Raw genomic sequence first — 24,693 nt, forward strand, 5'->3', positions numbered from 1 at the left:
CCCATTTCTTATTAAACGTTCAGTTTAATTATTCATCCTTGTACATCAGCATGGTCTTGTAGATTCTTGTTTTATTCATTGGATTATACTCCACTGATATCATCATTTATGTTGATGCTCAAATTGTCCTTGATTTGGCAGTCGGGGGCCTGTTCAGCTGGCTTTGTGTCCTTTGACATGTCACCTTTATTCTTTGAGTAACTTTTTGTTTTCTGGTAGAGCAAAATATTCTAGGCTTGTTTTGTACTTCCCTTCTTTTTTTTTTTAAATTTTATTTATTTATTCATGAGAGTCAGAGAGTGAGGCAGAGACACAGGCAGAGGGAGAAGCAGGCTCCCTGCAGGGAGCCCGACATAGGACTCGATCTCGGGTCTCCAGGATCACGCCCTGAGCCAAAGGCAGACGCTCAACGGCTCAACTGCTGAGCCACCCAGGCGTCCCTTGTACTTCCCTTCTAACCAGCCCTGGAATCAACTATCTCTCCAAGGAAACCTGATTCCCTTTAGTAGGAAATGGTATTTAAAAGCCAAGATCTGGGCACTAGATATACTACTCCCTGCTATTGGCATGTCACTGCCGGTAAACAGCATGAACACACACACACACACACACACACACACGGGCATTTACATCTAGAATTATTTCTATCCTTACCTATATACTTAAAAACCATCAATTAACACTGATATACCTAATTCCAGTTCAATGTCTTCTCATAGTGTTCTCCTGTAGGAAAAACCAGGCTTGCATTATCTTTAAAGTATTTGCTTATTTGGGGGCACCTGGGTGGCTCAATGGTTGAGGGTCTGCCTTTGGCTCAGGTCATGATCCCAGGGTCCTGGGATCAAATCCTGCATCAGGCTCTCTGTGGGGAGCCTGCTTCTTCCTCTGCCTGTGTCTCTGCCTCTCTCTGTGTGTGTCTCTTATGAATAAATAAAATGTTAAAAAATTTTTGCTTATATGATCAGTTCCCTATATGTTACTGTCCTGGGTTGAATGGTCCTTCCACCCACCACCAAAAGATTTGTCCACATCGTAAGCTCTGGAAACTGTGAATGTGACTTTATTTGGAAAGAGGGGCTTTGTAGATAAGATCATCTTGGGATATGAGTAAGCCCTAAATCCAGTGATCGCTGTCTTTATAAAAGATGCACACAGGGGAGAGACACACAGGGAGAAGAGGGGAAGGCCACCTAGAGACAGAGGCAGAGATTGGAGCTCTGCCGCAGCACAAGCCAAGAGATGCCTAGAGCCACCTGCAGCTGGAAGACGCAAGGAAGGACTCTGTCCCAGGGCCTTTGGAGGTGGCACTGCCCTGCAGACATCTTGCTTTCAGACTTCTGCCCTTCGAGTCGATGGGAGAATAGATTTCTCTTGTTTTGAGCCACTGGATCTGTGGTCATTTGTTACAGCAGCCCTAGGAACCTCATAGCTCCTCTCTGCCCCATCTCCCATGCCAAGGCCCTCCTTTCTTGGCTCCAGCTCTGAGCCTCCTCCCCCATTTTGGGCCACTTCCCACCTTCCTCATGGATGCTTTCCTCACCCCCACTTGAGCTAACACCCCATACCAGGCCACCCTCTGTGTTGGTGTCCTCTTCACAATATTGTCAGATAAACTATAGGGTGTCCAGTTAAATGTGAATTTCAGAAAAACTACAAATAATTCATGCAAGGTTTGAGACATATTTATACTAAAAAAATCATTCACTGTTTATCTGAAATTCAAACTTAACTGGGTGTCATGTTTTGCTTTGTTTGCTTTTTTTTTTTTCTTGGCTAAATTGGGTAACCCTACCTCCTCACCCTACTCAGGCTAGGACCTTCACCCCCACTGTAACAGGCCACCTGCCTCTCATACAGCCCCTGGGACAACCCACTTCACTGGGGTTCTGACACTGGCACCAGGCTGCCCCTCTGAAGGGGTACCTGTTCCCTCTGCTCAGACTCTAGAATCCCACACTGGACCATTGCGGGTCCCCGCTCAACCCCCTACTACCACAGACACATAACTCTATTTTGCTATACCTCGTGATTTTAAGACCAGATTTTTTAGGAAGAAAGGAAGGAAAAGAAATAGAAGCAAAAGACTTACTATTCTTTTAAGTGTGGTTTATATTCTCCCTATAATAGAAGATTTTTATGTGAAGAAATGGCCTACATTTGGATTGTCCAGAGAAACAGAACCAATTGGATATAATGTGTATATAATATATGCATATCATATATTATATGTGTATATATCATAGTACATACATTGTAGGAATTTTAGGAATTATAGGAGTTGGCTCACATGACTGAAGGTTGAGAAGTCCCACAATCTGACCTCTGCAAGCCTGAGAACCAGGAAAACCAGTGGTATAATTCAGTCTGTCTGAAGGCCTGTAAACTGCATAGTGGGTAGGGGTGGGCCTCGTGTAAGTCCTAGAGGCCAAAGTCCTGAGAACCTAGTGTTCTGATGTCCAAGGGCAAGTGGACACCCCAGCTCGAGAAGAGAAAGCCAAGAATCTGCCTTCCCTTCACCTTTTCTGTTCCATTCTGTCCCTTGGTGGTTTGGATGCTGCCCACCCACACCAGTGAGGGTGGATCCCCTTTACCCAGTCTACTGAATCAGATACTCATCTCCTCCAGAGATGCCCTCCTGGACAACAGCCAGAAATAATATTTACCAGCTACCTGGGCATCCTTTAGCCCAGACATGTTGACATATCAAATTAATTCTCACATGGTCTGTATGGGGAACTGCTAGCCCTTGGTCAGATATTAAGTAGAAAACAAGTTATGTTTTTTGAGGATTACTTGAGGATAGTGAGATTTGAAAATGTTCGAGTACTGGGATACCTGGGTGGCTCAGTGGTTGAGCATCTGCCTTCGGCTCAGGGCATGATCCTGGGTACCTGGGCTTGAGTCCTGCATCAGGCTCCCCTTGGGGAGCTGCTTCTCCCTCTGCCTCTCTCTCTGTATCTTTCATGAATAAATGGATAAAATCTTAAAAAAAAAAGTTTGAGTATCATGTGAAGGGCCTTCGTGTCTTATCTTTTGACCTCCTCACCATTTTTCAGCTTCTGTCTTTGTTACTGCCCCTCATGTTTCTACCTTGTGGTCTACTTGAGATTTTTATGAGTTTTCCGAATAAGGACCCATAAGTACCAACTCAGAATTTCCCACCTAGTCTCATAAGTCATTGTCTCAGGCTTCAACCAATCTTTTGATTGAAAGGAAAAAAAAAGTAGGGGAGATTTAAAACCAGAACAAGTGGGCAGCCCCGGTGGCACAGCGGTTTATCACTGCCTGCAGCCCAGGGCGTGATCCTGGAGACCCTGGATAGAGTCCAGAGACCCTGGATCGAGTCCCACGTCGGGCTCCCTGCATGGAGCCTGCTTCTCCCTCTGCCTATGTCTCTGCCCGTCTCTCTCTCTCTCTCTCTGAATAAATAAAGTCTTTAAAAAATAAAAATAAAACCAGAACGAGTATATCCAGTAAGTATTGCAAAGAAATCAATAATCCCACTCAGTTATTTTCCTGCCAGGTTCAGTTGCTCTCCTCTGGGATCCTCAGATGATCCCAGACCATCCCTATCAGCATTACACAGCAGCCACCCCATGGCACCATGACCTTGCTGACCATCCCTATCAACATTACACACCAGCCATGACTTTGCAGATCTGCGTTTCTCATGTTTTCTTTGGACCGATGCTGTACCACTGTTCCTGCTCCCCAGGCACCGGGCAAAGCCGAAGGCCTGGCCTCCCTCCTCTCTGCCTACTACTCTCTGTTGCTGGCACAGCCCTGTTCATCTTCGTACCATAGACTTGTTGCTCAAGGCCCCTGCCCTTTCCACTCCCTGCTGTTTCCTGCTCTTCACATACAGAAGTGTGACCCTGGACCGGTCCTGCTCTTCAGGCTGAAGCAACATGAAGAGACTTCACGGCCTTTTAATTACCTACTTAACCCTTTTGACTTGTCCCTATAACTTTTATAAAGTTATGGAGCGAAAATCAAAACTCAAGCAGCTTTTGGGGCTGAAATAATCAGCAGGTTAGAAGCTTTAATTTGGGGAAACAGCTCCGTTTCCTACGTGCTCCTTAGTTATGTTTTTTTTTTAGTTTACAATCAAGCCAACTGTGACCATAAATTAAAATGCTGTGGTTAGAGCACACATTTCTGATCAAATAAATCACAAATCCAAGGCAGCCAGTCAAGGCATAATATAGCCTTTTCAGTGTTTATAGTCACTGGAAGCAGTAAATGACAAGGGCTAGCATGTAATAAAGCTGTTATCACACTGTGAGAAAAAGCTCATCTATTAGTAGTTACCTTGAAGCCACGCCAACCCCATAAATTCAGATGCCTTTTATATGTCAGAATCTTTTTCCACTGCAAGTGAGGTACCAAGTCATGTTTGTCTTTCCGAAGATCTGTCACCGTCATTTCTACCATTCCTGCGTGAATCACACTGGTTCGTCTGTCATGACTTAGAAGATTGTGGCCAATGGTCAACACAAGCTGAAGTGACAAATGTGCAGTGGGCGCCTGTGAACGCCCATGTGGACTCATTTCAGGAATAACAGGAGGGAGATTTATGGTGGCCGGGCAGTGACATGTGTGGGAATTCTAGTAGTGGCGGAGCTGAGGTGCAGAGCGATCAGAATGAGAGAATTAGACCCACCTTGTGAGCGAAGAGAAAGTTTGGAGAGAAGCACTGAATGGAGCTCATGGTTGCCAAGGGAAGCCGGGGGCCTGGGAAGGCCGCAGGTCGATGCTAACTTGGGTGGCCCAGGTTTGCCCAGCAGATACCTGGGGGCCTCTAGCACTGGCCCCACAGCTTCTGCTGTGAAATGAGTAATACCGAGCCAATGGGGTGACAGGTAACAGACAAAAAGAGCTTACAAAGATCTTGGTGCTGTTCTACCCAGCAAGAAACAAATTTTATGTTTTCTAAAAACCATTACTCTCAGGCAGCCTAGGTGGCTTAGCAGTTTAGCACCGCCTTTGGCCCAGGGCCTGATCCTGGAGACCCGGGATCGAGTCCCACGTCAGGCTTCCTGCATGGAGCCTGCTTCTCCCTCTGCCTGTGTCTCTGCCTCTCTCTCTCTCTCTCTCTCTCTCTCTCTCTGTCTCTCATGAATAAATAAATAAATAAAATCTTAAAAAAAAAACCCAAAACCATTACTCTCTGTCAAGGTGTCATATATTTGAATAAAATTCATTGTATTGATGTAGATAAAAATCAGAACTCATTGGTCACTTATCCCTGGGTTATACTAATCTGCACCAAGTGTTCCCCCCACCCCCACCTGTTGAGTTTTTCTTCACAGTGAGGAGGATGTGGGTGCAAATGCCTGCGATCTCAGGAGCGAGAGTGATCGCTGTGGTGGAGAAGAGGCATGAGGGGAGGGATCCCCATAAAGGTGGGCTTCCTTCTCCCGCAGTCCAGCTCTGCCTCAGCTCAGGGCCTGACTCACCACGAGAGAAGAAGCCCGGTTCTCATTTCCCTATTATGGTAACTGGGCAGCCACAGCCACATACTTTGTAAATTATGTTTCATCTGGGTGAAACTATACTTTGGAATTAATCGTAAGAAAAATTTTGGGAGGGATCCCTGGGTGGCTCAGTGGTTTAGTGCTTGCCTTTGCCCCAGGGCATGATCCTGGAGTCCCAGGATCGAGTCCCACATCGGGCTCCCTGCATGGAGCCTGCTTCTCCCTCTGCCTCTCTCTCTCTCTCATGAATAAATAAATAAAATATTAAAAAAAAGAAAAAGAAAAAGAAAAATCTTGGGAAAGATGCAGAAAGTAAATTTAGTTTTCTGCTTGTTGTTATGAGGCATGATGTTTACTTTTTAGGAATTAATCTGATAATGGTTTAGTGTTGAAGATGTCTTTAGATGACCCTAAGAGGATGGTGAATACAATTCCGAGAAAGTTCTTAGCTTTCTTCCCCCACCTTGACACACATAGAGGATGATGTTCTTAGAGCATTTCTACCCAGTGAAGAATTTCAGGAAATGAAGATGATGTTATACATGCATGAGCCTTGAATTTATTTTTTAAATTAATTTATTTTAAGTAATCTCTCACTCAACATGGGGCTTGTACTCATGATCCTGCGATCAAGAGTCACATGCTTCACCGACTGAGCCAGCCAGGTGCCCGGAGACTTGAATTTATTTTAAAAGATGAAAAATTGGAAAAACTTAGAAGTTTTTCTAACTGTCAGTAATGATTAATCTCTTGTGACTCTCCTCAAAAGGCAATGGCAACACACCAGGTGTGCTAATACCACAGACTGAGGTGCTCTTCTCTCAAACACTTCTTGAGGACTCAAAATTTAGCTGAGGCAACTCTTCCCACTTCAAACCTCAGGGCTCCTGAATAAAATGTAGTAGCCTTAAAAATGAATATATAGCTTTTGAAAGAAAACACCTGGGTGCCAGGGGCACCTGGGTGGCTCATTGGTTGAGCATCTGTCTGTCTTTGGCTCAGATTGTGATCCCGTGGTCCTGGGACCGAGTCCCACATCGGGCTCCCTGTGAGGAGGAGCCTGCTTCTCCCTCTGCCTATGTCTCTATCTCTCTCTGTGTCTCTCATGAATAAATAAATAGAATCTTAAAAAAAGAAAAGAAAACACCCTGGTGTCAGAATAAAAGATGGAACTCAAAACGAGAGCAATAGGTGTGGGTGATGATAATGAGTAAGTCCTAGGGACACTGTACCCAGACATACGTACTCATGGCCATGGGCTGCCGTTTTAGTACTCTCCTTATGAGGACAAAAGCCATGTGTGACTGAGGGTTCATCCCAGGTGGGGACCTGGAACTAAGATATCTGCTTTAGGGCAGAGTCCAGGGAGGGCTGACCCTTCTATGAAAAGAATGTTACCCACACTGTACCCCAAGTCCATAGAAAGCTTATGCCCTGGGCACTTTGTGTGTAGGAAGGAGTCTCCTTTGAGAAATGGAAAATCCCACGCAAAAGTATAAGATCTGAATTTATACTGTCCACATGGTATATGAGACTCCCAAGCCCAGAAATTAGTATAAAAGTGGGTCCTGAATAGGATGGAATCCCAGAGAGCCATGGAGAAGCAAATGCAAGATCTCTCTCTTCAAGGGCGCTTCTATAACTCAAGGCACACGGAACATCAAAAGGAACAATGCAAAAACAAAAAAAAACAAAACAAAACAAAACAAAAAAAAAAAAACAAAAGGAACAACGCACGTTGCTAAAGATAGGCTCACTATGAAAAATTACAGACTCCATGAGGAAATGATCCAACGGGAGGGAGCTGGGTGACAGTAAATGGGAGAATTAGCACCCCAAGAACTTGAGATAATAGAGTGATACAATAAAACAATTCAGAGATTATCAAATAAGAAAACACACGAAGGAAAAGATGGCATGATGAGTTGCTTAGTAAAAGAAAGATGTTAGAAAAAAAAACAAAAAAAAAGAAAGATGTTAGAATTCGACAGCGCATGCACGTATTCCTATAAAGTCACTAAACTAATTCGTGATGGATTGAAACTGAAACCAAAAACTTGAAGATAAGCTTGACATTTTTTGATCATTATACTTTGGAAGAGATTACCTGCGGGGATTATGGAAACTGGATTATGTGACTCTTATAGGATTATATTTAAAACCACCTGATGGGTTTAGCTTATATCATAAATGTATAAATTTTTCACTGATTTTGAGCTCCTGTATAAATAAATTTCATCCATAGAAATGTTTCCTAGTTTTTCACTTTTTTCTAATTATAAAAATAATATATCTTCATTATTTGGGACAAATTGTGAAATATGAAAAAGAAGCAGAAATAGTCTCACTACCCTGAAACACTATTAACATTTTAACATATTCCCTTCCAGCTCTGCTTCTATTCAGTATATCCTTACTGAGCTCAACATATACTGAAATAAAATTTGTATTCCTTTTATTTTATAAATTTTACATTATGTCATAGGCATTTATTTCTCCATGTTCTTAAATGTGTTCTGAGTATAGTTTACATGGTTGCATAATATTTCCTCATGGACAGGGGGGCCTGGGTGGCTCAGGCATTAAGCATCCGACTCTTTGATTTCAGCGCAGGTCATGATCTCAGGGTCATGAGATCAAGTCCCGCATGGGGCTCTGCTCTCAAGGAGGAGAGTGCTTGAGGTTCTCTCTCTCCCTCTCCCTTTGCCCCTCCCCCCACCGACTATCTCTAAAATAAAAAATATCTTCATGGATATGCCATTTATTTCAGAATTATCTTATAATTGCCTACTTACATTGCTTCTATGTTTTCATTGTTCTAACTCTGCAATAATATCTGTGCATAAATCTTTGATTATGGGGTCGACTATGTCCTGAGGCCTGTATGTATGTATGTATGATTTTGAAATCAAGGGACAATCAAGGGACTGACTGCCCAGTCCAAAAAGCATGTGACTCTTGATTTCGAGGTTTTATTTTATTTTATTTTTTCGATTTCGAGTTTTTTTTTTATTTGTATTTATTTATGATAGGCACACAGTGAGAGAGAGAGAGGCAGAGACACAGGCAGAGGGAGAAGCAGGCTCCATGCACCAGGAGCCCGACGTGGGATTCGATCCCGGGTCTCCAGGATCGCGCCCTCGGCCAAAGGCAGGCGCCAAACCGCTGCGCCACCCAGGGATCCCGATTTCGAGGTTTTAAGTTCAAGTCCCACATTGGGTGTAGAGATTACTTAAGAAAAAAAAAAAGGAACAAGCTTTCATCTTTTACAATTTATATTTTCAAATATATTCTATTTCACTTCAACAAATTTATTAAGTACCTGCTATTTACCATATAACCTTTCTCTATACACTTATATTGTGTTTCTTTTTCTTTCTTTTTTTTTGTTTTTGTTTTTTTTTTAATTTTTAAATTTATTTATGATAGTCACACACACAGAGAGAGAGAGAGAGAGGCAGAGACATAGGCAGAGGGAGAAGCAGGCTCCATGCACCGGGGGCCCGATGTGGGATTCGATCCTGGGTCTCCAGGACTGCGCCCTGGGCCAAAGGCAGGCGCTAAACCGCTGCGCCACCCAGGGATCCCCTCTTTTTCTTTTGATTGCCAGAATCATCATATGCACTGTAGAAAATTTGGTGTGCACTCATGCATGCTGGTGTGTGTATGTGTGTATATAAAAGGGAAAGAGCAGGAAAAAAGGAAGCATGAGGAAATTCAGTTACCTTCTGTGTTCAGCTTTTAGGATCTAAGCCAGCAAAGAGAAAACTCTAATTAGAATGTTTGTGGAGCACTCAAAATTTTGCAAAACAAGTTTATTGGTTAGATGGAAAGGTGAGTGCTGGTTTAATCCGTTTGATCTTTAGAATATGTGAATATGCCTGAGTTAAACCAGAAATGTGGGTTATATGACCTCCTTCCCAGACTTTCTTCCTATTATAATTCTAGGATTTGATGACAACTTTTGGAGCTACGTTCAAAAACTATGTTAGCTTACCAAAATGTCTATTCAACCAAAACATACACCACTCAGGGCCAGGTTTACAAACTCCAGCTCTTTATGACATATTTCAAATAAGAGAAGCAACACTAACCCTTGAGCAAATGAACCAAATTTACCCCACAGCAACAATTTTCCAGAAAACCTAAGTTAAAAAAAATAATAATAAATGGAACCTATTTCAAATAGGCCAGCAACTGATTTTCTGTCTTATGCACATAGATAGATACACTGTTTTATTTATTTGCGCAGGTTCTGCAATAGCAGAGAAAGAATTTAAAAATCACAATGCTAAAATCTGGAAATAAGGTAAAGGGCTGTAGATAAAGTGGGGGGGAAAGAGTAGGAAATTTCTGTTGTTGTATTCTCTGCTCCAGTGTTTGGCGCTTCTAGCACAGAGCTGTAACTGGGGGGAGGCACTGCCTGTGGTTATGCACTTGCACATGAAATAATCCTAGAGGCCCCCAATTCCCAGTGAGCCCTGATTAAGGACTGAAGCATTTTGAGTCAAACTGTGATTATGTAAATGTCTGTATGTATAGATAAAATACAAAAAGCCGAGATGACTGCAGAAAGAGGAAATGACAGTGGATGATAGTGTGAAAATACTCATTTCTGAAGAAACAAATAAAAGGGACAATGGTGTATACAGTTCAGGAAAATGAAACATCTCTTTTTCAGGGGATCCCTGGGTGGCGCAGCGGTTTGGCGCCTGCCTTTGGCCCGGGGCGCGATCCTGGGGACCCGGGATCGAGTCCCACGTCGGGCTCCTGGTGCGTGGAGCCTGCTTCTCCCTCTGCCTGTGTCTCTGCCTCTCTCTCTCTGTGTGTGACTATCATAAATAAATAAAAATTAAAAAAAAAAAAAGAAACATCTCTTTTTCAGGAGAAATATCTTTTGCGAGGTGCACACATCGGGGATGGCACCATTGCCAAAATTTTCAAAAGGTTGCTGTCAACAGCTGAGGCTAGGAATGTATGTCAAAAAGTAATTTAAGAAAACAGAAATGACTCTTAGTACTTCAATAATTCCTTAAACAATGTTCAATGGTAAGGAAGAGGAAACTCAAAATGAATAACAGGAAAAATACAGGCTGGTTTTCAGTCTGCAAGAATGGTTTCTCTGGTGCTTCCAACTGCTTGCCTGTCACTTGAACCTTTCAAACCACTGACCTACACTACACAAATGACTTTAAAAAAATGTGGAATCAGGACCAGTGAGTACAGATTCGGACCTTATGTCAACCAACCTGGGCAAGTGCATAAGTCGTATGTGCCACAAGACTGCTAGGAAGCCTTCTAGGGCTGGTTTCTGAAGATGGCAGCCTCACATAACCTTCTTCACTCTCTGTTTCTTGGGCCCACACCCTGGAAGGTGCAGGGTGACACAGGGAGAGGGTGTCGTCGGGTCTCCACTCCTGTGAGTCTAATGTACAGCACGCTGTGCTTATGGAGTGTTTCTCCTACTTCAGGACCTGATCAGTTGGACTCCCACAATGCGTATACGTTTCCCTTGGAGTCACCATGCATCTTTAGAAGCCATACCACCTTTTCCTGTGCAACAAAACGGAAAGCGAATGAGCTCGGGAGTCAGGCCAGACCAGGTTTTCAACCCTGCATAAGTGGCCTGTGCCTTATGGTTCTCATTTGAAACATGGGAACACAATAAGCTCCTCAAGGAGGAATAATTAACACATGAAGATCATTTGCTACAGTGCCTGGTGCACAAAAGCTTCAAAGAAAATGTAATTTGTGTTGAGCAGCTGTTTAGTAAGGAAGAGATTAAGCTTAGAGTCAGACAGATTGAGTTTGAGTGTTGGCGATGTCACATACAACTATGTGGCCTTTGGCGGGCTGCTTCAATTCTGTACCTTAAATGGGAATAATGAGAGCACCTGCTTTGTGGAGGGTGGCGAGCAATGAGTGAGTTAATACATATACAGTGCCTGCCACACAGGAAACTCTCAAGAGAAATCTTAGCCATTCATTGGAATAAGAATTAGCAAATTACCCATCTCATGAAGTTTTAGTAGGTTTATATAAAACAATCCGTAAAAGTGCTTAAGTAGCAAAGCTTCTAGCTCATATGAAGTACTTTAGTATTAGATATTACATTGGTGATTATTATTACTACGATTATTGGTATTTCACTATATTGAATAGTTCCGTAATATAAGACGAACTTCTACATTTCTAGCAACAATGATGTGTTAAGAGCAAATAATTAGATGCTATCATGAGTCGGTTAAAACAGCATTTCCACATGTGGAATTGAAAAGGGTGGCAATAATATACCTAAAGAAAATACAAAATATATTAGCCTTTATGGAAATGTCTTACTTTACTACTTTCCAACTTTTTGTAACACAGATTTTTCTAAGTTTTCAACGTTTTGCCATCTGAGTTAAGGATATATTTTTTTTCTTCAAAGTAATTTGAGTCAGTCCCCTGGTATTTAGCTAAATTGAACTCCGGCATTTTGGAACAGTGTCTGTTGACACAAATATATTTGGCATCACTGGGGAATTTAAAACTACATACAGATAGTGTCATGCATGATCCCTCAAACCCAAGATGACAGTATTATTATGAAGTACAAGTGTTGCTTAAAAGTTTTGTGCTGTCGTTTGTCCTCTAAACACAGAGGTACATGCCTGTCTGGGAGTTACAAGGATTTAACTATAGTTTTATGAGCATTCGTAACAGAGTACACAAGGCACTTTGCTACTTTGCTCAAGAAAAGAGGAATGAAAATCTGGTAAGATACCCAGGGAAACCTGTGTAACTTTCTACTCACCTTCTCTCTGATTTTGAGATTATCGTGGAGGGTGAAAATCAGCTCCCTTGCTCTCAGTTCATCCCAGAGGCACATATGATTCTCAACCTGGAAGATGTGGATTCACACTTGAGATTTTTTTTTTTCGGTCTTGCTTAGATATTTCCAGTCTAGGAAATTCCCTGCCAGCTGGATTAAACAACAACAACAAAAATCTAAGAATTCAGAAACTGGCTGGCCTGGGAAGAACATTGGTGACCCTGGATCTTCTGCAACAACATTTTATTTTTCTAAGTAAAGAAGTAACATGAGGAGGCCCAACTGCCGAATGACCAGACTTTGTCACCTTGCCTCGGTTTCAGGTTTTCATATGGCCTTTCAGAGGTCAAGAGAGGCACCGGCAACCTCCATATTAAAGCAAAGCAAACCAAAACAGAACAAAAAGAAGACAAAGAAGAAAAAGACATGCCAAAATAGGGTTACAGCATTGGTGGTGCATTTTAAATGTCAGTATCTAAGAAGTAAACAATTTCAACCCACAAATGCACACCCACACACATTCAGTTTAATGCAATTATGCTATTCCCAAAAACGATTAAGGGAATTAGAGGATTCATTAAAAATACTGGTTCATCATTCAGGACAGATGTGGCCCAGTAATGAGACACAGAGTTAAGTTGGGAGAAAATAATATTCCCTTCTTCAAACAGACCAATGCTTCTCTGTACATATAGGTATAACCTAGTGGCATTGAGGCCCTGTGTGAGAGTGAGGACCCAGACCAGTGACCCTCCGGGTGTTCCCCTTCTTAAGCCTGGGGTGTTTGCACTTGGCAATATCCAGCTGCCTGTCTTTATAATGTCAACTCTCCGCTGTGGTCAAGTGAACAGATCAGCCCAAGAACCTGGGGCTGAACTGGCACCCTTACTAATGGCATCTATTTGTTTTTTTCCCCAGTTCTATGTGTTTTATTGCTCTGGAGGAAGAGAACCAGTTTGATCTCTTAATTTCGTGACAGTCAAAATGTAGCCAGAGCAGATGAAGCATATATTGATAAAGTCAATAGGCCCTGGATGGGGGCCGGGGCGGGGGGGTGGGAGGGTGTCTGTCGTGGCCTTAAGCTGGAGGCAAACATACGTACATTCTTAAAAGAAGCTACTGGTGAGGGCTCTTCCCACAAGAGAGGACCTCTCAGGAACATAAAAGGAGTCTGGAAACTAACCAAGGCTTCCCTAGAGGGGCACACTGGTCAAAGTTTGGTCCAAGCCTGAGCTGGTTACTGTCCCTGTGGCCAGTACCTCTGATTTGGCAGAAGGCAGAAGGCTTCTAAGTGGGCAGAGTAGCCATGACCTCAGTCCCATATGCCTCCTTCCCTGAAATTTCACTTGCAGATAACGGATAAGACTTCCATTTCTCTGCTCCCTGGGGGAAGCCAAGCCTGAGGGAAAGGGGAGGGTGGTTGTGGGAGGAGAAGAGTAAGAGTAAGATGGAATTCCAGCAGGTGGCAGTTGGTGCCAGTGAACTAGAAAGGCTTAAGTTGGGGTAGAGGGAGTCTGAGGATTGGGAACCCAGGTGTAAGATAGGGCAAATGGGAAAGAGGTAAGGGAGAGGAAGGAATAGCGACCAGAAGGCCTTAGCCTGGGGAAAGAGGTCTTCCTCAATGACCCCGTGGAAGGGGACTCATGGAAAAAGTCTGAGGCTGGTGCAAAATGGAGATTTATCCAGTTTCTCAGATGGGGGAGTGGGATGGCAGAGTGGGACGGTGGAGGTACCAAGAGGGCTTAGGACCCTGGGCCAGTGGCCCTGAAGCCCCTGCCCCTGCCTCTCACTGCAGACCTTTACCACATACTGCTACATGAGTTCATCTACTGATGAGAAGGTTACAAACTTTTTGGGGTCCTCACTGGGTCAAGGACCTTTGTTAAAGTATGTCAGGTCCGATGGTTCTCCAGAGGCTTCCTCCTTTCTGAGGCCTGCAGGGGGCTTTAGGACATAACAGTCCCCTGCTTCCTCTTCTAACCTCACCTCCTTCCATCCTCCCCTCAGTTACCCTTCCCGAATACCTGGCCCCTTTCCTCTAGACAAAGCAAGCAAGCTCCATTGCGGGGCGTTGGCACTCACTTGCCCAGATACAGCAGGACTTGCACCCCCTCGCTGTACTTGGACGTCTCTCTGCCCCTGTTAGTCCTCTAGGGCTGCTGTCACAAAGCACCCAGCTGGGTGACTTGAACAACAGAAACTAATTTCTCACAGTTCTAGAGGCTGGAAGTCCAAGAAGGTGCTGACAGGATTGATTTTCCCTGAGGGCCATGGGGGAAAAATCAGTTCCATGTCCCCCTCCTTGGTTTCTAGAGGACTGTCTTCTCCCCCACGTGTTCACACTGTCTTCCCTCCCTGTCCAATAAAGGGCACCAGTCATTTGGATTTCCGTTCACCCTAATGATCTAATTTTAACTTACTACTTCTCTAAAGACACTATCTCCAAATACAGTCACATTTTGAGGGAGTGGGGTATAGACTTCAGCATATGAATGAGAGGGGGATAGGGTTCGCCCCAAACAGCTTCCTATCATGGAAGCCTCCCAGACAACATTCAAAATAGAGTCCCTATTAACTGACACACATTTACTCATTCATTTTTCAAAGATTTCCCTCTATTTAAATGTCAACCCTAGAGGGACAAATTCTTTGTTTTGTTAACTGACTCATCTCCAGTGCCTGCCTAGTTGCTGCCTGGAGAGTAGCAGGCCCTCAATAAATATTCATGAACCAGTGAATGCATATTATGAAGCTATTGCAAATTACTCTGCAAAAAAAAAGCAGCGACAGAAAAAGACGCTCATGGTATACTGTTAAGAAAGCATGTTAAAAACAACTGTGTAGCATCATTTTCTTTTTAAATCGTATGCATATAATTTATCTTTATTAAAATAAAACTTGGAGGGGCACCTGGGTGGCTCAGTGGTTGAACGTCTACCTTCGGCTCAGGTCATGATCCCAGGGTCCTGGGATCGAGTCCTGCATCAGACTCCCTGTAGGGAACCTGCTTCTCCCTCTCCCTGTATCTCTGACTCTCTCTCTGTCTCTCATGATTAAATAAATAAAATCTTTAAAAAGTTAAAATTTAAATTTAAAATTTTTTAAAAACTTGGAGGTGCAACAAAATGCTAGTAGTGGGTGGTTCTTGGTGTAGGATTTTTATTTATTTTGATTTCTCTCATTTCTGTGCATTTTATTTCCCTTCAATGAATATATATTACTTTTGTACCAGGAAAAAAGTTATTAAAAGTTGACAGAAGATACTTTGTCATGACTTTTAGCAGGCCACTAAGAGAAAAAAAAAAACATCATTAATCATTTTTGTAGGGACATAGTGAGAGGGTAGTCTCTTGGAGCACAGGCTACGGAGTTGACCCGGTATGGATTCAAGTCCTCCTTTGCCACTTTCTACATTTGTCATCATCTCATGCATGTCTGTCACATGCACGAGTCTCTGTTTCTCATTTGCTTTTCGTTTGTTTGTTTTAAAGATTTTATTTATTAATGAGAGACACAGAGAGAGAGAGGCAGAAACACAGGCAGAGGGAGAAGCAGGCTCCATGCAGGGAGCCTGATGTGGGACTCGATCCAGACACTCCAGGACCACGCCCTGGGCCAAAGGCAGGCACTAAACCACTGAGCCATCCAGGGATCCCCTCTGTTTCTCATTTGTAAAATGCGGTAAGAGTGGTACACAGGGGATCTGAGTTGTCTTTCATCCCTGACTAGAATTTGATTATTCTTATCTCGGTGATTTGGAAATTTTAAGACACCAAGGATCAGAGACCAGTCTAAGGGTCCCTCTCTTCCCTCTCCAGGGCAGGCCAAGCAGTATCAGATACCCCACCCGTTGTTTCTGGGCTTAAGACCTGGCCTGAGGACAGGTGAGTGAGGCACTTGCCATAGGAGCCCTGTGAAAGGGGGTACAAATGCTCAGTAATCAAGATAATAATAAATAAATGGGATGTTTTGGAAAATAAAATTATGTAAAAAATCTATAATGAACAAAATATCAGCAATTTTAATAAAGATGGGATAAGTATTAGCAATTTCCCCGTTGCCTATGGCTCAGTGTATTACTGCTTCCAGCTGACAGCCCGAAGGTAGGGAACCTGCCATTATGTAAATTATTATTAATTACCACTTAATCATAATTAATTATCCAAACTATCCTGAATCTCAGAACCACCATTGTTCACTCTATGATTGTTCTGCCTCTAGTCAAGCACCTGTAAGGATACCCATAGGGAAAGGTGTATTTTTTGGATCCTGTTTCTTTCTCCTCTAAAGACACCTAATCACAATTGCTAACTCATCAGCCTTCTTACCTCAGCGAGGACTCTGAGGGCAAGCATCTCCTTATTTTTTAATAGAAACATAAAATGCCAGCAAAGCATGATTTCTACTCAACAGAGTGCTAAGCAGAGTTTACAGATGTGGCAGGCTCTTGCCCTGATACTTCTGGGGAAGGGCACACAGACCTTGGCATACCTGGCTTCAGGAACAGGCAACAGCAAACAGCATCTTCCCTCCACCTACTTCCCAGGAGAAGGGAAAATCCTTACGTAATGAGACCAGAGGGGTCAACGGTTTCGTGTGGAGCATTGCCCTGAGGGGCTTTCATATCACCACATCCTGAGATTTTTGTGGGTATATTAGTTTACACAGGTAAAGCACTTCCCAGTACACATTCACAGGGAGATTACTGGTTAACCATAGCAATGAGAGTAATATTTAAAGTCTTGCTTTCATGTGATGGTTTCATTTTACACTGGACACTTCATTTGCTGAAACCATAGATTCTAAGTGGCTCTACCGAAGTAATCCCTGGGAAAGTGTGAATGTTCTTAGGATGGAGACTTTAGGAGATTTCTCCTATTGCTCCTAAGTTTTATTTAATGTAAATGCTGGTTTCAAACATACAATTCGAAACATCACAAAATGCACGTAACGGATGGCAAATTTGTTTCTGAGAACACTTGCAGAATTCTGCGTTCTTTCTAACTACTAAAACGCTCAGGGAGCAAGGGAGGAAAGGGATTGCTTAAATGCCAGGTAATGCAGAAGACTTAGATTTGGTTACAGTAAATTTAAAGTGATCCGTTGTAAGGTGACGATCTGGACAAACTTCGTAACAGTGAAGGAACCAGCTGGGGTGGGGTGGAGTTATTTTATTTTTTATTTATTTTTTTTTGGGGGGGGGAGGTGGAGTTGTTTTAATTGAAGCAATGTTGCTCATCACCCCCCTCCCTTCCTCCCTTAGATTTTTGTATTAAATAGTGTTTACCGGGAAAGTGAAACTCACTGGGATTTTATATTCGTGTCCAATCAGAAATCTGACTACTCTGAGACCACTGTGCTGTGAGGGATAGCAACCAGTCCCAGACGTCCCGGCAGGCCAGGCACCTGACTCAAGTGAGGAAGCTGCAGGGCCCTCCGGCCTCAGGAGTCACGAAGTGCAGAGGCTCGGGGAGCCCAGCTGACAGCCAGAACTGCTGCTCCAGACCTAGGGCCCCAGGTGAGCCATCCTGGCCAGCTCCGGCTTTTAGATTCGCTGCAGGTGAGGCCACTGTGGTCCTGGAGCAGGGATGTGCAGTCCTCGCTGGGTCCTGGCTGCTTTCCTCTCCCACACATTTGAGGGTATTATAAAATCGCTGTTGTTTTCAAAGAAAAAGCTATCAGACAGCAGAAACTAGAAGTAGAGGCACAAAAGGGACTAGGGAGTACCGAAAAATAAGGAATGGTTATGATCACTCTTGAGTTGCGATTGTTGGTACTCTCAAATTCAGCTTTTTCATTCATGTATCCATTCATTCAAGAAAAGTTTATGAGACGGCTGCAAGCCAGGCATTACACACTTACCCCGCTGGGGATACAAGAGCTGAATAAAATAGCTCTGTCCTCGGGGGAATGCCTAGTTTAATTGGGGGGTGGGGGTGTTCAAACAAGTAAGCAATTATCCAATGTGATACCAGGCTGCATCATAGCAGACGTTTGCAGAAGGAATTTGTGGCATGAAAGATGCAGAATTTTACAGCCTTAAGGGAGTCAAAAAAGCTTGGCAGGGGGCTCTGCTTGAAACAAGCCTCAGAGAATGAGTAGAGGTTTACCAGATGGCCCAGGTGGGGCAGCTCCAACACTGTGTCTATGAAGAGCAGGGTAGACTGTGCTTGGGCACTGGCTTCAGCTGCTCCTGCTCCTGTTCTGTGACTTTTTCTTTGCCTTTTCCCAGCAAAGCTTTGACTATATAACCAGATCTTTTTTTTTTTTTTTTCCAGAGGGGCCAAGGTCCTAGCAACCCCACCACCACCACCACCACCACCACCACCACCACCAAATGCAATCTAAATCGTTCGTTTTTTTTTTTGTCGTTCTTTTTTCAACTGCACTTTCTCTACAAACACGTCTCTTAAGATAAATTTCCTGGTCCCTACATCTTCCCAGTTTGCTACCCTAATCCCTTCTGATAGGAAAATTCTAGAGGCAGTGCAAGATGGACTCCATGCTGTGAGGATAAAAATGGATTTGTCTCCACTCTAGGGCAAGAGAGTCATCATGAGGAAGAGATCGTGCCCTAAAATCTATGAGCTCTGTTTCTAGGGGACAAACTTGGTTACAAAGACTTCTTTAAACTTTTCCCTGCTGTCAAGTTTAATGAGACGACTCCTCCTACAGTGTTTCTAATATCAGCTTGATTTCAGGAGGCTGCTGTCAAAAAGGCTACCAGAAGACACTGAGGGGAACACTTTAAATCATTGCAAGAAAAAGTTTCAACTTCAGTAAGCCAACTTGGCCAAGGATTCCATTTTTCTTTTCAAGGATTCCATTTTAAGAGTAAAACTGACACATCCAAAATGGACACATCTTAAAAGCAACAAGATATCACACAAGTGAAACAATAGAAATAGCAAGGCATGGAATTTGGGGGTGGTGGTAAAGAGCATCAGTAGGATTGGGGAAAAACAACTGAAAGCATTTAATGTATTTATTTCTACTCTGCCTAGTTCTAAAGTGGATTTGGCAGGGATTTTATTTCCGGGGCAAGTGTGGAGGGCAGCTCTTTCCTGAAACTAGTTAAGTGCAGATTAAATGAGGTTATGGCCTTGGGATCTGGGAGTCAAGCTGGCATCTGCTATAGAAAACCGGGAGTCTGAATAGCTGTGGGCTAAGATTTTACATTTCCTATAGCACTTAGACAAATGCAACTGGAAGCAAACAGACCATTAAGTGGCAAAGAAGTCTCCAGAAAGGCAAAAACAAAGTCCTGGGCTCTTAAAACCACAGGCCCTTCCTAGAATTTGTCCTAGAAAGTGCCTTGCTGTTTGTGGAGTTGTAATCAACAGTGGACGTTTGGGGCCAGCACTGACTTGTCCAATGAACACTAACTGTCCTAACAGTATGGTGAACTAACATCTTTTAAAATTTTTTTTCAGAGCATCATTTCAAATAAATTAACATTCTCAAGTGGCTCACCAGGCAGAAAGAAACCTGCATGCTGTGAGAAGAGAGAAGGTAGGAGAATAGTTTAGAGGGTGTAGAGGCCCCACTAATGGGGCCCCTGAGTGTCTCTGAAAGAGACAGATGGGAAAGGCACTGGATACTTTACTTAAATATGAATACCAGCGCTATCAAATGCTCCACTTCACTAAAAAATGCTGATTATAATTTTCTAAAGTCAGGAATGAAAAAGTCAGATTGTTCCACATCAAATCAGATACAGTAATAATTCTTAACATTTTTGTTCACATATGCTATTGAGAACATGGTGATAAGGGTAGACTCTCTGCCCAGAAAAAAAAAAATGTATTACACACAAAATCCTATTCTATTCTATACGACTAGTTAGGATACTTGAGGTGGAATCCAGTCAGTCACAACACACTTATAATATATAATCCTAATCACCTGACTGCCATAAAATCTTTCTTGCATTTAAGCTAGTCTTATTCTATAGTTTAAGCCTCTCTCCACTTTTTCTGTCTTCTTAGCTTAAGAAAAGATCATTACAGAACTCTCTGTATAAGTTTTCTTTTTTTTTTTACAAAGTTTTTATTTTTTTTTTAATTTTTATTTATTTATGATAGTCACAGAGAGAGAGAGAGAGAGGCAGAGACACAGGCAGAGGGAGAAGCAGGCTCCATGCACCGGGAGCCCGACGTGGGATTCGATCCCGGGTCTCCAGGATCGCGCCCTGGGCCAAAGGCAGGCGCCAAACCGCTGCGCCACCCGGGGATCCCTATAAGTTTTCATATATGCTTGCAAAGGGATGTGAAATTTTATCATGATTCCTCTTGCTTTAGGCTGAAACTTCTCTAATCTGTCCTTATAGATTATAGCATAGAGTTCTGGTTACCATTCAATACCCAGTTATCCCCTCTGCATTAGTTACTCAGCTATATGATTACATTTTTCTGAGCCTTTCTTGCAGCTACATGGGGCCATTTGACTAAGCTTTAAGTCAGTGATAATGTAAGTTCTATGCTATGTGCATCTTCTTAAAAATCTCCGTACCCTTCCTCTACCCTGATGTCTGCAATGAAGATTTAATAGTCATTCTGGGCCATGGTTTTGAGGTATGATGGACAACACTACCTGTTGACTACCTTATTGGAAGAGAAATTTCATGAGAACCTTGTTTGTTTTGATCAAAACAACATCTTCAGCACCTAAAAAGTGTGTGGCCTGTGATAAGGGCTTACCTATTGAACAGGTATTGAATTAAAATATGAGTTTAAAACTCATGTAAAACTCTAATTACAAAGCCCTCCTGGGGTGCCTGCATTGCTCAGTTGGTTAAGCATCTGCTTTCAGCTCAGGTCATGATCTTGGGGTCCTGGGGTTGAGCTCCACATGGAGCTCCTTGCTTCATGCTTCTTCTCCCTCTGCCGTTCCCCCTGCTTGTGCTCTCTCACTCTTTCTCTCTCAAATAAATAAATAAAATAAAAATTTAAAAAGTCAGGACACCTGGGTGGCTCAGCGGTTAAGTGTTTGTCTTTGGTTCAGAGCATGATCCAGGGGTTCCAGGATGGAGTCCCACATCAAGCTGCCTACGAGGAGCCTGCTTCTCCTCTGCCTATGTCTCTGCCTCTCTATTTCTCATAAATAAATAAATAAAATCTTAAAAAAAATCTTAAAAAAAAGTCCTCCCAGGGGCTATTGAGCCATAAGTAGGTATATGCAAGGTCTCAGGTTCTATCACAGAATCAAACTCTTGCATATTTCAGATCACATTACTACTCTTTGCTTCCCTTTGCTCTGTCATTGGAGGATGGAGTTTGTTTTTAATGCCCTCCAATGTCCTCTTCAAACAAAATATCTTAAAATCCATTTTTATAACAACACTTTCCAATATTTTCTTAGCAGGTTTAAAATTCTTTCATTTTCAAGGTCATGCTAATCTATTTTGATGTGTATCTATCATTAAATGCAGGCACTATTTTATAATATAATCTTAGGCATTGTCTCAATTCTACAAGAATCCTCCAAAATAGGATCCCATGGGGCCCCTCAGTGATGCAGTCACTTGAGTATCCAACTCTTGTTTTAAGCTGGGGTCATGATCTCAGGGTTGTGGGATCGAGTCCAAGTCAGGCTCCATGCTCAGCACAGAGTCTACTTAGGATTCTCTCTTGCCCATCCCCACCGCATGTTCACGTGTGCTCTCTCTCTCTCTAAAATAAATAAATCTTTAAAAAAACAAAAATAAAATGGCATCTCACGACATTCCTAGAACTTCAGACATTATTATTATCTTGGAATGTAGTCACTTAGGATTTAACAAGATGTTGTTCACTGAAACCTGACTTTACTGAATCCTTTACCATCCTACTGTGGTTTCCCACATTTCAATTTATTGCCTATTTTTGTCCCCAAACTTTATTTATATCTTTTAAACTATTAAGCATGAATCATCCCTGCTTCTCTGATTTTTGGATTTTTATCTTTTTTTTTCGAGTGCAGTTGACACACAATGTTACATTAGTTTCTAGTATGCCTGCTTCCCTGATTTTTGAGGTTACCTTTTCTTTCTGCCATTCTAATAAAAGAAAACAGTCCTTGGGATCCCTGAGTGGTGCAGCGGTTTGGTGCCTGCCTTTGGCCCAGGGCGCGATCCTGGAGACCCGGGATCGAATCCCATATCAGGCTCCCGGTGCATGGAGCCTGCTTCTCCCTCTGCCTGTGTCTCTGCCTCTCTCTCTCTCTCTGTGACTATCATAAATAAATAAATAAATAAATAAATAAATAAATAAATAAATAAATAAAAAGAAAACAGTCCTCCCTCTGGTTCTTTTTTGGGTAACTTATGTGGTTAAAAGGTTTGTAAAATATACGTTTTTGCAATTACAGGTCATTTTTTTTTTATTTTTTTATTTTTTTCATTTTTTTTTTTTTAGATTTTATTTATTTATTCATCAGAGAGAGAGAGAGAAGAGAGAGAGGGAGAGAGGCAGAGACACAGGCAGAGGGAGAAACAGCCTCCATGCCGGGAGCCTGACATGGGACTCAATCCCCGGTCTCCAGGATCACACTCCAGGCCGAAGGTAGTGCTAAACCGCTGAGCCACCGAGGCTGCCCACATGTCATTTAAAAAAAGATTTTAAAAATGTATTTATTCATGAGAGACACACAGAGAAAGGCAGAGACATAGGCAGAGGGAGAAGCAGGCTCCATGCAGGGAGTGCAATGCAGGACTCAATCCCAGGACCCTGGGACCACACCCTGAGCCAAAGGCAGATGCTCAACCACTGAGCCACCCAGGCATCCCATGTCCTTTTCTTCTTAATTTTGTTTTTACTTGCACCTCAGAGTTGTTGTGATTTCATCTATTTGGGGAAAATAATCAGCCCCATCTACCTTTGTAACATAGCTGTTTATACTAGAACTTCTTGGTTTTTGGTCAAATCTTTTTTTACCCACCTTTAAGAGGAGATACCTACTTTTTGTAAATATGCATATTGAGCTTTTAGGAAGGGTTGACTTCTCTACACATTTTCCTCTCTTTCCCAGAGGAGCTTTCCAAATAGAAGCTTATTAAAATAGATAAACGTAGAGGTCCCTAGCTGAGCTCTTCCTAAGCCTCTCCTTTATCAGAAATGTCTGTGTGGCCACATGGATCCTTCCTTCTTCCTTGCTTTCCTATCAGTCCAAAACGAATCTATCCCAGCTCTGGAGTACATCCACTTCTGCCTTCTTGGCGACCTTCCTCCTTGAATTCTCTCATCTTCTTTAACTCCCAACTTTTTTTCTTCACATAATATATAACATATGAACTTTAACATATAGACTCACTTTTTTTTTTGCATTAAAAAAAAAAGTCCTTAACCATACATCTCCCTCTAACTTCTACTGCATCTCTCTTCTCAGTCAAATGTTTGGGAAGAGAAGCTCTCAATTCTGGTCTTCCTTTTCTCACCTCCTATTCACTTCTTTACTCACTGCCTGCCGGCTGGCTCACACACATCCCCAATCACCCAGTTGCCATAGGCAATGGCATTTGTAGCTTTCCCACACGTGACTCTTATTGTGCTCCTACTGGCCAGGCACTGTTCTATGTGCAGCCATGTAATGAGAGGCCGATGTGACACACACCCCCCCCACGGAACTCACTCATGGACCAGCCATTCCTAATACTCAGATCCTTTGAATTGACTGTGCACCTTTTCAGGCTTCACTTAAATGCCACTTAAATTTCTCTATTCTCCAGTCTTTCTTTTTAAAAAAATCTTTTTAAGGCTTTTTAATCATACACATCTTCTCAAGACAATTTTTCTATATATTCTAAAGACAACACAACTTTAAATGTTTTTTCACTTAACAGTATTTTATATAAAATGCTTCATTTACGAAAACTATAGATTCCAGGTTGTTCTAGCAAAATACTCACTAAGAAATGTTATATTCTTAGTGTGTCAACTTTAGGAGATTTCCTCACTTTTTTTCTTTTTGGTTTAAAATGTGTGTTATTTTTGAAAATGTAAGTTGGGATATCACAAAACAGACTTAGTCAAAAGAGACACATATCCAGCTTTCCACCAGAGAGCTCCTTCTGGATGTTCCACTTAACAGGGGAAGATGCTCTTCTTCCTCAAAGCTGTTTCTCCTCCTGCATTCTCTAGGAGAAAGTCACTGCTATCTACCCAGTCCTCCGAGCTGGGACCCAAGCAGCCATTCTGCGTCTTTTTTCACTTCTCCCTCCATACCTAGGCATCAAGCACCTCGATTCTACCTCCCGAAAGATCTCAAGTCCTTTCCCTGCACTCTAGTCACTGCTGCTGCCTTCTTTCCCCATTGAACATCAAGTCTCTGAATTGGCCTTGTTGCTGGGAGTGACCTCTCTACAAACCATCTGATAGTGACTCCTCAACTTCATATTATTCAATTGTCTCATGTTCCCTGGAT

At 42.6% G+C, this 24,693-nt stretch overlaps 1 long non-coding RNA gene across 1 annotated transcript in view; it reads left to right on the plus strand.

Annotated features, from left to right (window-relative positions):
- The window catches only part of LOC129523000 (uncharacterized), a 64,406-nt gene extending 44,123 nt beyond the window's left edge, over positions 1 to 20,283 (plus strand). Inside the window, exons 5-7 of the long non-coding RNA XR_008667031.1 lie at positions 16,113 to 16,178; positions 17,627 to 17,812; positions 18,573 to 20,283. This is a non-coding gene — a long non-coding RNA (uncharacterized LOC129523000). The remainder of the gene's footprint in view (positions 1 to 16,112; positions 16,179 to 17,626; positions 17,813 to 18,572) is intronic.
- The last annotated feature ends 4,410 nt before the right edge of the window (positions 20,284 to 24,693 follow it).

The sequence above is a fragment of the Nyctereutes procyonoides genome, unplaced genomic scaffold (assembly GCF_905146905.1).
Source record: "Nyctereutes procyonoides isolate TBG_1078 unplaced genomic scaffold, NYPRO_anot_genome, whole genome shotgun sequence".
Taxonomy (NCBI): Eukaryota; Metazoa; Chordata; class Mammalia; order Carnivora; family Canidae; genus Nyctereutes; species Nyctereutes procyonoides.